Genomic DNA, 9,384 nt, shown 5'->3' with positions numbered 1-9,384 from the left:
AGCCTTGAACCACCTGCCTCTGCCTCCTGAGCACTGGGATTGAAGGCGTGCATCAAAATGCCCTTGCCAATGTTTACATATTTTTTAAGTCCCATTTCTTTCTTTCTTTTTCTTTTCTTTTCTTTTCTTTTTTTTTTTTTTTTGGGGGGGGTGCTTTTCTGTAAAACTTAGCAAGTTCTGGCAAAGGGGTTCAGAGCCTAAGTGCAAACCACTGCTCTCTCCCTTCACTTCAAAATTGAGTTGTATTTCTAATTACAATGTTAACCGACTTTTATATTTGTACTTTTCTTTTTTCTGGTGCCAGGGACTGGACCCAGTGCCTTGAGTTTACTAGGCAAGCTCTCTCTTGAGCCCAATCCCCAGCCCCTGAACCTTTCTGTATTTGACTTTATTGTCTGTAGTGAGTATGCACTGTTGATCGAACCAGAGAAAATATGAAGGCTAATTTGATTTCCTCTTGTCCAGTTCCTTCAGTTCTTAGCGGGAGTGGAGTAATGTGGCTTAAACATTAACCCAAGTAAAGTTTGTTCTTGCTCCTTCTCCAGGATGTATATTCTTACCTCTGTCAGCATTAATTCCCGCTGCCCTGCTTTCTAAGTTAATCCTGAATTAGCTCCCACAACCAAAATATTATTTAATTCTGTTCTTTTAAACATCTTTCAACTATCAATTCCTCTTTTCTTACAGGCAAGGTCTTACAGAGCCCAGGCTAGTCTCAAAGTCATTACATTGAAGGAGAGCTTTGAATTTCTGATCTTCCTGCTTCTATCTCAATGCTGGGATGATGCCTGAGCATTGTCCTGACTCGGCAGTGTGCTGGGGATCAAACCCAGGGCTTTTCATATGCTGGGCACTCAGGCTGCCAACTGAGCTACATCCCCAACTCTTTCCCCGTTCATCTCTCTCCTTATTCTCTCTATCCCACTTGGCCATTGCCTAAACTGGCTCTTTATCATCTCACCTATATTACACATCACCCTCCTAATTAATCTACCCACCTCCAGCTGCATCTCTGTCCAGTAAGGTCTTCTAAATTATGAGTCCCTCCTACTTAACATCCATCACTGGCTCCCCACTGTCTATGAGAGTCTGAATCAGAATGTCTCAGACACACTGGCTTTACACATTCAGCTCTGTCTCTTGTTGCCTCTCAGGAAGTGCCCTATTGTTAAGGATCCTCTGCTACCTCTGTGTTTCATGGATCTGGCTCCTTTTTATCTTAAGGGTTTGGATCTTGTTTTCCTTTTATTTTGAAAATTCCTCCTTCCTTTCCCAGACCACTCTTCTCCTACTTAGAAAGTTAGGCTCAGAGTGCCCCCTCTCCATTCTCCCGCCCCTCTACTCTAGGCCATCTGCTCCTGCTACATCCAGAAGAACAGCGGCGGTGACAGTGGTAGCCAAGGTCTGTAGGGAAAGCCTTGAAAACACGGACTTATTAAAGACAATGACCCTATCAGGCAGGCATTGCTTTAAGCTTCTTTTTATGGTAACGTTTGTTCCACTGTTTTCAAATGGCTTAGTTCACTCTCTTCAAGAGACAATCAACTTCATGTCCCTAGCAACTGGCTGTAAGTTCTGTAAATGTATCTTGGAATATGATGAAATTAGCAGAATTTAACTAAGCCTTGACCGCAGGATTAAGGGATGGGAGATTTTACAGGCCAGCTTGGGAGACACCTGGGTTCCAGTCAGAGGCTTTGGTGTTTCTCCAGTTGCCTTTGCACTAGATGGTTATCGCCACCCTCCTCGTTGCTCAAGGAAATGACCGAGAGTTACCTCCTGTCAACCTCTGTTCACATCTGCCCCCCAGGGAAGTACCCTGGACTCTTTCATCTTTTATTTCCACAGCAGCTACCCCCAATGCAGGTGACTCCTACTATCTACACCATATACTTCCCCAATGACTTCTTTATTCTCTTCGTTCTATCTCTGCTACTCTTCAGAGATTGTTCTCTATAAAATAGGTTAAAAATGTAACATAACAACCCTAGATGAAAACAAACAACAAACAGCTGGCTGGCCAGGTTGGCACAGGCCTTCCCAGCCGAGGCAGGTGGATTTCTGAGTTAGAGGGCAGCCAGGACTACCTAGTGAGACCATGGTTCACACCCCCCCAAAAAAACCCAACCCTTTCTTTCTTTTGCACTTATGAATAAGAATCCAAAAAACAAAAAACAAAAACAAAAAAACCCCAAAAAACCCAGGATTGGGTCCTGCTCAGTGATCCAACCTCAGTGTCCCCCCTCCCCCCAAGTGCGCTTCAGCCTCCTGCTCCTCAAACCAGCCAAAGTTGTTCAATATACGGTCCTTTACACTCATTGTCCTCTGTCTAGAATGTTCTTCCTGCCTATGGCTGCATAACTAATTCTTCTTCCTTATTTAAGTCTTAATTCAGATCACCCCAGAAAAAAATCACCCATGCCTTTGTCTTTATGAAAGTTAAGGGGTTGATTGTATGTAGCTTATGTCCTCAAATTCTGTTTTATGAAAACCCAGGAAAGCTTTTAAATTACTTACGGCACTATTTCACATCTTTTCCTGACCACTCTGTAGTTTCTCCTAACACTTACCACTACCCGCAATTATCTGATTATTTTTTCCCCCACTAGAAACACACACTTGCAATCACAATCACAGCGACTGTTTTTTTTTTGTTTTTTTGTTTTTTTTTATGAGATTGGGTCCCTTTAAATATCCCTGGTTGTCCTGGAACTCACTGTGTAGACCAGGCTGGCCTCCAACTCACAGAGATCTGCCAGCCTCTGCCTCCTGGGTGCTAGGATCAAAGGTGTGCACCACCACCCCCAGGAGTGTGTTACCCAGCTTAGTTTTTTTTTTTTTTTTTTTTAAACTGAATAAATGAAACAATGAAAAGGCACGTGTCTTCTTGGTGTGTAAAGGAGGTTGTTATAAGAGTCCCCACAGAAGTGAACTCCTGAGTCCCAAATGGGGACAGGAGGAGAAAGCACAAACAGCAGAGCCCTTCCAAATGCTATCACCCAACTGTTGACAGAAGCATTAATGTCCCAGAGGAGGCAAAAACTGGGCAGATCTCTGCAGAGCCCAGCTCTAAGGTGAGCAGTGCTGTTTGCTATGGGCAGGCATGGAACTCCTTGCTTGAAAGGTCTGCAGAGCAGGCAATTCTTTAAGGGTCAGACATTTGTTCAGGGCATCTGACCTGGAGAGGAATGGTCAACCCGACAGAGCAGGACTGACTGATTAGGGAGACCCGTTCACCTGACATTGTTTTGCAGGCCGACAGGGACTCTTCAGTCTCTTTCTTTTAGCTTTCTCTCTCACCCTTCTTTATCCTAAACTCACCCACATCTTTGCTTTTGAGAAGTCCAAGGCCTAAACTGTTTTTATCTATGTCCTAAATCTACCCCTATCATTTTTTTTTATTTATTCCCAAGGATGCTTTTTAAATTACTAGATTGTCCCATTACTTCCAGTGACTCATTTCTGTCTTTTCTAGTTTGTGTGTTAAGGACAGACTCAGCCAAGTAGAATTTAGACCACAGAGCGACTTATAACAGGTTTTCAGCCACTGCTTCTACCTCCTTCCTTAACGGTCGGTTTCAAGATCCCCGTTAGCGCCAGACACCCCTCGTCCCACGCTACCACGCAGGCTGCCTTTTCGGACTCTCAGGAAGTTGACTCGGTCCCCTCTCGGCCACCTTGGAGGAGGGGGAGGAGGAGGGTCGCGGTGGAGCCGGAAAACTCGGTAGCTGGAGAAGCGCCGCGGGTACCCAGGCGCTGGGGAGGGGGCGTGGCAGTGGGCGTTGCCCCGCGCCGCAGGACCACCAATGGCATCCCGGAGCTCGGGGCGATGCGCGTGACGCAGCCGCGGGCTGGGAGGTTGGGGCGGAGAACCGGGGTGGGGGCCAGCGCTTTATCTTCCTCCGCAGCCGGGCTGGTGGCGTTGCGGACCCGCGTCGGGACATCGTTCCGCAGCGACCCTCCCGCGGCTGTCCAACCTACCGCCCGGACCGCCGCCGCTGCCCTCGGGCCGCAGGTAACCCCCAGCTTCCGCTCCCCTCCTCCTCCTTTCCAGTCCAGGTCCACCCTGCGCCCGAGAGGAAGGGGGACTGCGATGGCGGCGCCGCTCCGGCTCTGCGGGCCTGGCTTGGGCCAGACTGTCCCGCGGAGACGCTGCCCGCCGCCGCCGCCGGGGGAGGGCGGGAAAGTTACCCATCGCCATCCTTTTCAATATCAGGGATGGTTTTGATGTCCCCCGAATCATGTGGCTTCTCTCAAGCCAGTCAGTAGTAAAGAAAGTTGAGAATTAGAAGTCATCGCATTCTTTGAAAAGCGACATCAAAAAATGCGCCCAGGAAGTCAGTTTTTTTCCTGATGTGGGCGGGGGAGATGTGTGTGAGGGGAAAGATGGCACTACCCAGACACCAGTCTCCATATGGGCCGGGGCACCAAAACCTTTAGTCAAGCTCGTGTTCTGTTTTTAAGTAGCAGGAGGGAGTTGTTAAGTTTGTCTTTGATTTTAAGTGTTAATATGCATGTAACTTAAGCGATATATATATAATATATATATATATATATATATATATATATATATATATATGCATTTGTGAGAGATTACTCTAAGCTCCATTCTCTGCATTTTCTGTAAAAGTCGTTGGTCACTGTAATATTTAAGTAGTTGCCACTTTTTTCCCTGCAAACCACTTGCCTTCTTCCTTGATGCAGAATCCAACTTGAGTATTTTTTTTTCTCTTGTTTGCTTTAAAGTGGGACATGTAAATGACTTGTTAAAAAGCCAGCTCAGGCAGCACTCGAGTGGGGATTGCAAAGAGCTCCTGATGCAGCGAAGAGTAAGCGGAGTAAACGTGGAGAAGCACACGGCTTAGTGTGTCACGTGCTTGGAACTGGTCAGGGGTTTCACGTTCCCTTAGGACTCAGACCAAGGGACTGAGTGCCTGAGCTCCTGCGGTCTTCAAGCCTGGGCCGGTTCGCCGAGCTCCAGCTTCCTTTCCTGTCCCTGGAAAGCTTCCTCTTATCTCCTGGAGCATTTCCCCCAGGCTGTGTGCTCTTTGCTCTTTCCCCTTCTCCCACCCCTAAGCATTCCTCAAACGAAAGATCACTTCCCTGTGCGAGCCACTCATGAGTATAAGCCTGCTAGCACTCGGCCTCTTACCAGCAATTAGTCCATCAGCTATTGCAAGTAGATGCCTTAATTGTTTTCTAGTGGATTTCATGAGGCTAGACTATCTTTTTTTTCTGTCTTCTCAGGGTCTGGCCCAGTACCTGGCTGGAACAGAACTAAAGAGCTGGAGGGCCAAAGAAGGAACTTTGAGAAAACATTAACTAGGGAGAGTGACTGTTTCCTATGGAAGTTCCATTTGTCAGACAGGAGACTTCAGTTGTTTTTTTTCCCCACATTTGCCCAAGTCTTATTAATTGACCCCGTTCTGTTAGTTATGTGAAAGAGTTGTAGGGTAGGACAAACCATTTTTGGAGGGGAGAAGATGAAGACATTATGCTTTGGATTGTTAATTTCCCCCCCTCCTTTCCTCCTTCCTTCCCTCCCTCCCTTCTTTCTATTGCTAGGCTCTCATGTAGCCCAGGCTGGCCTGACATTGTGTAACTGAGAATGATCTTAAACCCCTGGTTCTCGCGCCTCAACCACAGGTGTGTACCACTGTGTCCAGGGTTGGACTGTAAATTCTATCACAGTGGTTTCTCTTTTCCCCTGAACCTTAGGGTGATGTAGGAGTTCTTCACCTGCTGTAGATACCCAGTATTTATTTGTGATACAGATTTATAGGTTCTTTTGAAATCTTTGTTAATGAGAACATTGGAGGCAGGCTAAAGTTGACATTTCTTTGGGACATGAATCATTTATTTCTCTAATTCCTTTTATTTGCTTTCTGGAGACAAGGGAGATGCTTACCACAGAACATTACGTAACTTCCCTGTACAGATTGGTTTCTTACATTCTTGTCTAATCAGTGTGTTGCATTTTATTGCTTGTGCGTGTGTGTGTGTGTACACATATACACACATGCCACTGTGAGTATGGAGGTCAGAGGACTACTTAGTGGAGTTAGTTTTCTTCTACCTTTATGTGGCTTCTAGGGATTCAGCTTGGGTTGCCAGGCTGCATGCAGGCATTTTTCTCCATTCAGCTATCCCGCCAGCCCCACTGGTCAACTTCGTCACCTAAAAGGAAGATAGTTCCACCACACAATCTAATACATCTTTGCAAATGGCGTGGAAACCTTTGTGGTGACTCAGGCCTAGTGCTTTGGGGTAGAGAGGGCTGGCAGATTTGAGTGAGGCCAGCCGTGGCTACAGAGTGTGAGACCTTATCTCCTCCAAAAACAAACAACAAACAAAACCCCAAACAAGCCAAAAGCACCAACAATAGAAAAGGAGTGCAGGCCATCCGTGAACTGGTGGTTAGCTGGTGGCGCCGTGAGCTGGTGGCGCGGTGAGCTGGTGGCGCCGTGAGCTGGTGGCGCCGTGAGCTGGTGGCGCACCTCCCTTGGCGCCCAGCACGGTGGACGCTGCTTGTTTTCTTTTGCTGCTGGGCCTCTTGTGAGAACTGTCCTATGATCCATTTTCAGTTCCTCAACACATTTTGCAACCTACTCCAATACATTTGCCCTTTCTGGAACCAGCTGTACATGTCGTTAGTAAACCACCCACTGTTAGCTCATCTCCACATTGTGAAATAGCTGTCCCAAGTTCCACGCCCCCCCCCCTTTTTAATAACCTTTTTTTTTTGGTTTTTCGAGACAGGGTTTCTCTGTGTAGCTTTGCGCCTTTCCTGGAACTCACTTGGTAGCCCTGGCTGGCCTCGAACTCACAGAGATCCGCCTGGCTCTGCCTCCCGAGTGCTGGGATTAAAGGCGTGCGCCACCACCGCCCGGCTAATAACCTTTTATATATATTATATATAAACACAAAACAAAACCGTGCAAATAAAAATGTCATACACCATTCTTTTTGTGTTTGTTCTTTACTTGAATTTTCCATGGTCCTGACCCTGGAGGCTGAATCCTCCTATCCCCCCTACCCCCGACGGCATTCCTTGCTCCTTATTCTCCTTTCAACCTCTTTGCTAAAGTCTTTTTGCTGTTCATGTTTTAAGTGCTTCATAATACTGGGGAAATTGCTTCACCATCTATAAGATGGTGTGCTAGTATCTACTGCTTAGCATGTTAAATAAATGCTATGTAAACAGTGCCTGAGTATTGCCTGGGTGACCTGCCTGGGAGATGTCCTGAACTGTTTGTGCTGTCAGTGAACTTGCCTTAGCTGTTGGTGTGCACTGATGCATCTCAGATCCCTATCTTCAGCCCAGACTTGTGTGTTCTGCTGGCCCTTTATACCTTGGCTGGCCTGCAGACACGTAATTTTGGGTTTTTCTATTCTTCTCCCTATAATTAGCATAATGGCATTCCTAGCCTTTCTGAGTTAGCATACTCACTTGGGATCTGCGAACAGCTAGCTACCTTGCACCTCTAGCCAGCCACGCCTCAAAGACTTCTCTAATCATTTGTAAATTTATCTGATCTTCCTTATCTCTTCCCACACGTCAGGCGAGTCTTCAGACCTCATTGCTGTGTATGTGAGCTTGCTGCTGGCTGCTGGCACTCTGATCTTGCTTTTCTTTTTCACATCCTTCCCTTTGGTTCTGAGTACTCTTGCTCAAGATAAATATCAAGTCCTTGTCTGAGAACTTTTTTGTCTTTTGGGTTGAGGGCTGCACTGAGGGCCTCCCACATTCTAGACAGATGAACTGCGATTGAAGTTCACCCTGAGGTCCCAGTCTTCCTTTTTAACAAAGTGTAATTCTAGTGCTGTGTTTGAGAGGGAGAAGAAAAGTAAAAACAAAAGGACTAGAAGCAGATGGGAGACTAAGTAAGAGATTACCACAGTGGTTAGTGGAGATTTATTTTTATTTCTTTACTTAGTGTGTGTGTTTGTGTGTGACAGAATCTCAATACATAGTCCAGTATGTCCCCAAACTCATGGCAGCTCTCCTGCCTCAGCCTCCCAAGTGCTGGGGTTACAAGCGTGAGTCATGCCTGGCCTTTGAATAAATAGTGCTTTGAATGAAGTGCGGAGGCAGATGTGGGGAGCGATTGGAATTAGGTGTAACAGGAGTCTAGAGTCAGATGGATTTATCTTGGATTGTATGAGGAAGACTTTAATTAGGTGTAACAGGAGTCTAGAGTCAGATGGATTTATCTTGGATTATATGAGGAAGACTAGGTTTTGAGGGAAAAAGCCAACTTGTGCAGAGAATGACTGCTAGTCCTGTGAACCGAGATGGAGATGACCAAAGCGGAATTGGATAGAATGTCAGTAGTTCTAGCTGAGTGTGATGGTGCATACCTATAGTCCCTTGGGAGGCTGAGGCAGGAGGATTGCCTCATATTCAAGGCCAGCCTGGTCCATAGAGCAAGACCTGTCCCCTAAAAATAAGAGTGTCAACAGTTTGGATTTGGGTCATTTTCAAAATGTCTGTTGGACACCTACTGGGAAATGTCAAGTGGGATGGTGGGTTTGCTCATCATCAGACCTTGGTGGGGAACGCGGTATCGAAGAAGTGGTGTGTGGTTATCAGGGAGTGGAGCAGTGGTGGCTGGAGCATTAACAGTATCAGAAAGTGTGGTGGATTGAAGATCAGCTCTACAGAGCCAGGTTACTGAATGGATCTCTGAATAGATGCTGAAATTAAAAATATATATGGAAGCTGGTTGGTGGTAATGTACACCTTCTAATCCTGGCACTTGGGGGGCAGAGCCAGGCTGATCTCTGAGTTCAAAGCCAGCCTGGTCTACAGTTCCAGGATAGCCAGAGCTACACAGAGAAACCCTATTTTGAAAAACCAAAACCAACCAAACACAAACACACAAACAAAAACCAAGAAGCCTTAGTATCAAGCCAGGCCTGATGGTGTACACTCATAATCAGAGCACTCTGGAGGCAGAGGCAAAAGGATCTTTGCAAATTCTAGGCCAGCCAGGTCTACAAAGTGAGATACTCCACTTTTCTGCCCCCCCTCCCCCCAAAAACCCAAATATTTTGTACATATAAAGCATAAATATTTTTTTAAAAAGCTGTTTCTTTTTTTCTAGTTTGATAAGCATTGCACTGGTATACTGTCTCATGTTTTGAGTAATAAACTTGAATTTGGCATTCAGTTTTAATCATTTATTTTATATGTATGGGTGTTTTGCCTGTAGAGGCCAGAAGAGGGCATCAGATCCTCTGGGACTGGAGTTACAGGTGGTTGTGAACCACCATGAGGGTGCTGGGAATCGAACCCGAGTCTCTACAAGAGTAGTAAGTGCTCTTAACCACCGAGCCTTCTATCTCTCCAGCCTGACACTCGGTTTTCAATGTGTTTATTTT

General features: G+C 46.2%; 1 protein-coding gene across 1 annotated transcript in view; it reads left to right on the top strand.

Moving 5' to 3' along the window:
• The first annotated feature begins 3,856 nt into the window (after positions 1 to 3,856).
• Soat1 (sterol O-acyltransferase 1) overlaps positions 3,857 to 9,384 on the top strand; it is a 50,534-nt gene continuing 45,006 nt past the window's right edge. The window contains exon 1 of the mRNA XM_052737275.1: positions 3,857 to 4,015. The gene's annotated coding sequence lies outside the window, so the exon portion shown is untranslated. The remainder of the gene's footprint in view (positions 4,016 to 9,384) is intronic.

This window comes from Peromyscus californicus, unplaced genomic scaffold (assembly GCF_007827085.1).
Source record: "Peromyscus californicus insignis strain IS unplaced genomic scaffold, ASM782708v3 Scaffold_14__1_contigs__length_90479793_seg_2, whole genome shotgun sequence".
NCBI lineage: Eukaryota > Metazoa > Chordata > Mammalia > Rodentia > Cricetidae > Peromyscus > Peromyscus californicus.
This window is presented reverse-complemented; position numbering and strand designations above follow the sequence as displayed.